Source organism: Pongo pygmaeus, chromosome 1 (assembly GCF_028885625.2).
Source record: "Pongo pygmaeus isolate AG05252 chromosome 1, NHGRI_mPonPyg2-v2.0_pri, whole genome shotgun sequence".
NCBI classification, from domain to species: Eukaryota; Metazoa; Chordata; class Mammalia; order Primates; family Hominidae; genus Pongo; species Pongo pygmaeus.
Genome location: NC_072373.2, coordinates 55,438,421 through 55,444,378, shown reverse-complemented (window position 1 = coordinate 55,444,378; position 5,958 = coordinate 55,438,421). Strand labels below are relative to the sequence as shown.

At 38.9% G+C, this 5,958-nt stretch overlaps 1 pseudogene; it reads left to right on the top strand.

Moving 5' to 3' along the window:
- The first annotated feature begins 3,791 nt into the window (after nucleotides 1-3,791).
- LOC129013623 (putative elongation factor 1-alpha-like 3) lies at nucleotides 3,792-5,190 on the top strand (annotated as a pseudogene).
- Nucleotides 5,191-5,958: the final 768 nt, after the last annotated feature.

Here is a 5,958-nt window from a genome sequence, read left to right as displayed (position 1 = left end):
CTGTGACTAAGATCTTGCTATTCCTTGCAACAGTGGCAGACAGCTTGCTTCTGATGGTTAAGCACTATCATTATCACCTCCTTTATGTCATGCCCTTTGCTATCTGGATGGTCACTTCTGTATTTGTATCTCCTTCCAAGTTGCTTGCAGACAACATCCTCCACTTCTCAATAATTCCAGTACCTTTCTCACCCAGGTGTCTCCTACCAACTATGATTTGTCTTCAGCAAATCATAGTCAGTTGGTAGGCTCTTGATGTTAGATGGTATCCACTAAAACATGTTCAGTTTTGTACGGCTTTTTTTGAATACTTCTTCAACTTGCCACAATAGTTCTATTATTTCTGTTTACTTAGGGTGGATCATTACTTTCTCTAAGCTTCACAGGGATTTGCTAGCAGCATAATGATGCTGTCTTCTGGCATCCTCATCAGGATGTTTATTTTCTTATCACAGGAGATTGCTTCCATGTTTATAAAATTCACCAAATTTTATGTTCTGCCCTTCTTGTTCTAGCTCTTACCAGATCCATTCTCTCCCAGCTCATACAAGTACATGGGGACTTACTCCTACAGATCTTTAATGATATAGTACCATTCCTCCTTCAGGTAACATAGCAATTTATTTATCAATTTACTTTGTAAACAATCCTATTTGTTGATCTTCTGGTCATGAGGGGGAGCAGAGACTTATGCTGGGAGAGGCATGCTGTCTTGAGAGGCAGAGGAGTGGGCTGCTTCTGAAGATCCTGTGAGGGAAACAAGTCTAGGTTTTCAAAATTTTCAAGTGCATCTACCCCAGTTTCTCAAGTTCATGTCTGAGGATCCCAGTCCTTCCAAATCAAAACCCTTACAATGGCATAAGCAGACTTGCTGTGTTTGAAAGTTTAATCTTATCTTTCTCTCCATTGCTCTGAAGGTAGATTGTGATAGAATGTGCAGGTCTTATGTTAACCTGGAATTAAAGAGATACAATTTAAAATAGGGGCAGGAGATACAAGTCAGGGTCTCTCCACACACTAATAGGAACTGTGGGAGATGGAGTTTGAGCATAGGCTTCTGAGGGAGGTGTCTGGTAATTAGATTCCAAGATGAATAGGGTTATAGCAAATAAATTTGGCTCATCTCCAGATATTATAGATGTAAAATTTAAGCAGGTGGGAGCAGAGCTTATTTAGATTTTATTAGTAATTTGAGGAAGAGGGAAATACTTCAGTGTCACTGATGGAGGCCAAATTGTCAGAGACTGGCCTACACATTCTAGTAATTTGTTCCAAAATAAAGAGAAACAGTGAGATACAATTAAAGCACCAGCCAGTTTCCAAACATTGGGCCAGCAGGAACAAAGCAGGAGCTCTTCTATTTCTTTGTGGCTCCATTCCTCTTTTCTTCCCTTACTGCCTGCAGATCTTTTTTTTTTCTTTCTTTTTTCTCTTTTAGCTTCTTTGTTTCTGCAGTATGCTTTGATGGATAAAACATTTAGTTCACAAGATATATAGAATAAAAAAAGGTTAGCTACATTACATAGAAATTATGAGTGATTAATATTGGTCAGGTGAGGAATTAAAAACCATTATCTCTAATTCCTACAGAACTTCAATTTAGAAAATTGAATTTTTGTTGTTATTGTTATATCCAGATGGTATCTCATTGGTTTGGGGAGAAGAATAGATTAGGCAGCAAATGCCTAGCTGAACACCTATGAAAAACTGATGTAGGGCAAAAGTAGAACCAAGGCTAATAATCATTCACTTACTAACATGGAAAAATCTGCTCCACATCAAGGAGAATGATGGCTATGAATATTTTTACTGAAACATATTGTCAGTAGAAGAAAGTGGATATGGACAATAGAAAAAGTTATATGTGAGAGAATGCCAGAGACTCTAAAGGAACAATAATTTAATTTATTGTTTAGTTATTAACATATTTAAGATAATTCAATGGAATTAATTCCTTATTTGATCAAGAGGAGGATGTGAATAACCATGCTTTAAGATGAAAGAGATGTATGTTTAAACAATATTAGCAATTAAACAAAATGTTCATGTTAAAACCAATAGAGTTAGAAGTATATTTCCTTTATTCTTTTATTGACTTTCCCTCAGGAATAAAGTAAGAACCATAAAGTCAGTAATTGCATGAACATTTCCATTTAATATCATAGGGGCTGTTGAATTCTCAGCAACTGGATTACCTTTATGAAACTTGGAGAATAATATGGATATAAAGATGATTGTTTTCTCCTTATTGAGTATACACAAACTAACAATGTATTACTAATTTAGATGACTATTCTCATAAAGCAATTTCCTTTAAACTTTTTTTGTAGTCAAAGCATTTCCCAATAATAGGATCTTAGAATCTGATACAAATTTAGAAAAAGATTGTATGACATTTTAGAAAAATTATAAACTTTCAGAAATAAGTCAGAGTCAATTATTTTATTTGGGAATACAGCATCTTATTACAGAAGGAAATGAAAATTTCACATTATGGAAACATAGAAAGTAACTCAAAAAGGATGCGTGTCATGCACTATTAGCAATAATAAGTCTCTGGCAAATGCCTATATATAGAACCTAGTCCTGATGACGGAATTACAAATATACGAACCTCTCTCTAGAGGGAATTAATGTAGAGTTCTATAAAAGCAACATCTGCTCAGTTTCAAGAGCAGGGTGCCAGTGTGGCTGGATCACAGCCATCCAGAAGGACAGCAGATTATAAGGCCTGAGAAGAATCCTATGGCCAGAACATGTATGGCATTTTGGAACACAATAAAGATTTCTGATTTTACATGAAGTGTAAAGATTGATTATAGACATTGAAGAGTCAGAACCAATCTGCATTTTGAAATGATTACTTAGATTGTTGTATTGATAATAGATTGTAGGGGAAATACACTGTAAAACGTAAAAAGGGAGACCAATATGGTAGCTACTACATAGTCAGAAAAGCGACAATGGTGGCTTGGATTAAGATAAGAACAGTGGAATTGTTGACAAGTGATCAGACCTGCCCTATATTCTAAAAGCAGATGACCAGATATTCTGTTGCATTATAAAAAAGAGCAGTTAGGATGCTTCCAAGATCTTGTCCTAAGCAACTGTGTGATTGAGATTAACAAATAATGAAATAAAGAATTTGGGGATGGGGTATGATGGGGTTGAGATATCAAGATTTCTGTTTTGGACGTGAATGCTTAGTGAAAAGACACATGAGCCTATAGCTTGGGGAAATATTAGAATGAGATAAAAATTTGGATTCAGCAAGATATATGTGTTATTAGAAGTAATAGGATTATACCAATGATGGAAGCATTATTGATTCCAGGCAAATCACAGTATTAGAATGTGGTAGTAATGAGAATAATTTGTAAGACTGAGCTTTAAAGTACTCTACCTTGAAAGGCTGGTCTGGAAGAGGAGAGGATCCAGCAGAAATCACAGGAGGAAGCCACAGGAAGCCAACGCAAACCCCACAACTCTCTATTGTATAGTATAGAAACTATTTTAGAGTGTCATTGAATAGACACTATTGAATAGTGTCTTTACCTTCACATGTTTATTATAATGTTCATTATATATTCAGCTGTTCACGTTGTTAATATGTACATTAAAATATAAATTCTTTGATGGTAGGGAGCATGTCTCTTTAGCTGACCGCTTTATAGGGTCTCATTCCTACTGTAGTGTCCAGCATGCCTAGGTACTAAAAAATAATTGTCCCCCTTTTTCACAACGGGTTTGCCGCCAGAACAGAGGTGTCATGAAAACTACCCCTAAAAGCCAAAATGGGAAAGGAAAAGACTCACATCAACATTGTCATCATCGAACACGTAGATTTGGGCAAGTTTACCACTACTGGCCATCTGATCTACAAATGCAGTGGCATTGACAAAAGAATCATGGAGAAATTTGAGAAGGAGGCTGCTGAGATGGGAAAGGGCTCCTTCAAGTATGCCTGTGTCTTAGATAAACTGAATGCTGAGAATGAACGTGGTATCACCATTGATATCTCCTTGTGGAAATTTGAGACCAGTAAGTACTATGTGACTATCATTGATGCCCCAGGACACAGAGACTTCATCAAAAACATGATTACAGGGACATCTCAGGCTGACTCTGCTGTCCTGATTGTCGCTGCTGGTGTTGGTGAATTTGAAGGTGGCATCTCCAGGAATGGGCAGACCCAAGAGCATGCCCTTCTGGCTTACACACTGGGGGTGAAACAACTAATTGTTGGTGTTAACAAAATTGATTCCACTGAGCCACCCTACAGCTAGAAGAGATATGAGGCAATCAATTCAGCACCTACATTAAGAAAATTGGCTACAACCCCGACATAGTAGCATTTGTGCCAATTTCTGGTGGGAATGGTGACAACATGTTGAAGCCAACTGCTAACATGACAACCATCCCTTGGTTCAAGGGATGGAAAGTCACCCGTAAGGATGGCAATGTCAGTGGAACCACACTGCTTGAGGCTCTGGACTGCATCCTACCACCAAATCATCCAACTAACAAGCCCTTGTGCCTGCCTCCCCAGGATGTCTACAAAATTGGTGGTATTGGTACTGTTCCTGTTGGCTGAGTGAAGACTGGTGTTCTCAAACCTGGTATGGTGGTCAACTTTGCTCCAGTCAACATTACAACTGAAGTAAAATCTGTCAAAATGCACCACGAAGCTTTGAGTGAAGCTCTTCCTGGGTACAGTGTGGGCTTCTATGTCAACAATGTGTCTGTCAAGGGTGTTTGTTGTGGCATTGTTGCTGGTGACAGCAAAAATGACCCACCAATGGAAGCAGCTGGCTTCACTGCTCAGGTGATTATCCTGAACCATCCAGGCCAAATCAGCGCTGGCTGTGCCCCTGCACTGGATAGCCACATGGTTCACATTGCGTGCAAGTTTGCATGGTTCACATTGCATGCAAGTTTGCACGCCGTGCTGGTAAAAAGCTGGAAGATGGCCCTAAATTCTTGAAGTCTGGTGATGCTGCCATCATTGACACGGTTCCTGGAAGGCACATTTGTGTTGAGGGTTTCTTAGACTATCCACCTCTGGGTGGCTTTGCTGTTCATGATATGAGACAGACAATTGCTGTGGGTATCATCAAAGGAGTGGACAAGAAGGCTGGTGGAGATGGCAAAGTCACCTAGTCTGCCCAGAAGGCTCAGAAGGCTAAATGAATATTATCCCTAATACCACCACCCCGGGTTTAATCAGTGGTGGAAGAATGGTCTCAGGGCTGTTTGTTTAAACTGGCCATTTAAGTTTACTAGTAGAAGACTGGCTAATGATAACAATGCATCGTAAAATCTTCAGAAGGAAAGGAAAATGTTTTGAGGACCACTTTGATTCTCTTTTTTGCATGTGGCAGTTTTAAGTTATTAGTTTTTAAAATCAGTACTTTTTTTTCTTTTTTTAAAATTATACTTTAAGTTCTGGGATACATGTGCAGAAAAGTGCAGGTTTTTTTTCCATAGGTATACACATACTTACTTATTTATTTATTTATTAATTTTGAGACGGAATCTCCCTCTGTTGCCCAGGCTGGAGTGCAGTGGCGCCATCTCGGCTCACCACAAGCTCCGCCTCCTGGGTTCACACCATTCTCCTGCCTCAGCCTCCCGAGTGGCTGGGACTACAGGCTCCCACCACCACGCCCGGCTAATTTTTTGTATTTTTAGTAGAGAGGGGGCTTCACTGTGTTAGCCAGGATGGTCTCCATCTCCTGACCTCGTGATCTGCCTGCCTCGGCCTCCCACAGTGCTGGGATTACAGGCGTGAGACACCGCGCCTGGCCAGGTATGCATGTACTTTTAATGGAAACAACTTGACCAAAAATCTGTCACAGAATTTTGAGATCCACTAAGAATGTTTAATGAGAAAAAAAATTATCCAATGATTAAATAAAATAAATACTTAGTAGGGTTTTTCATAAAAATATTTTTACG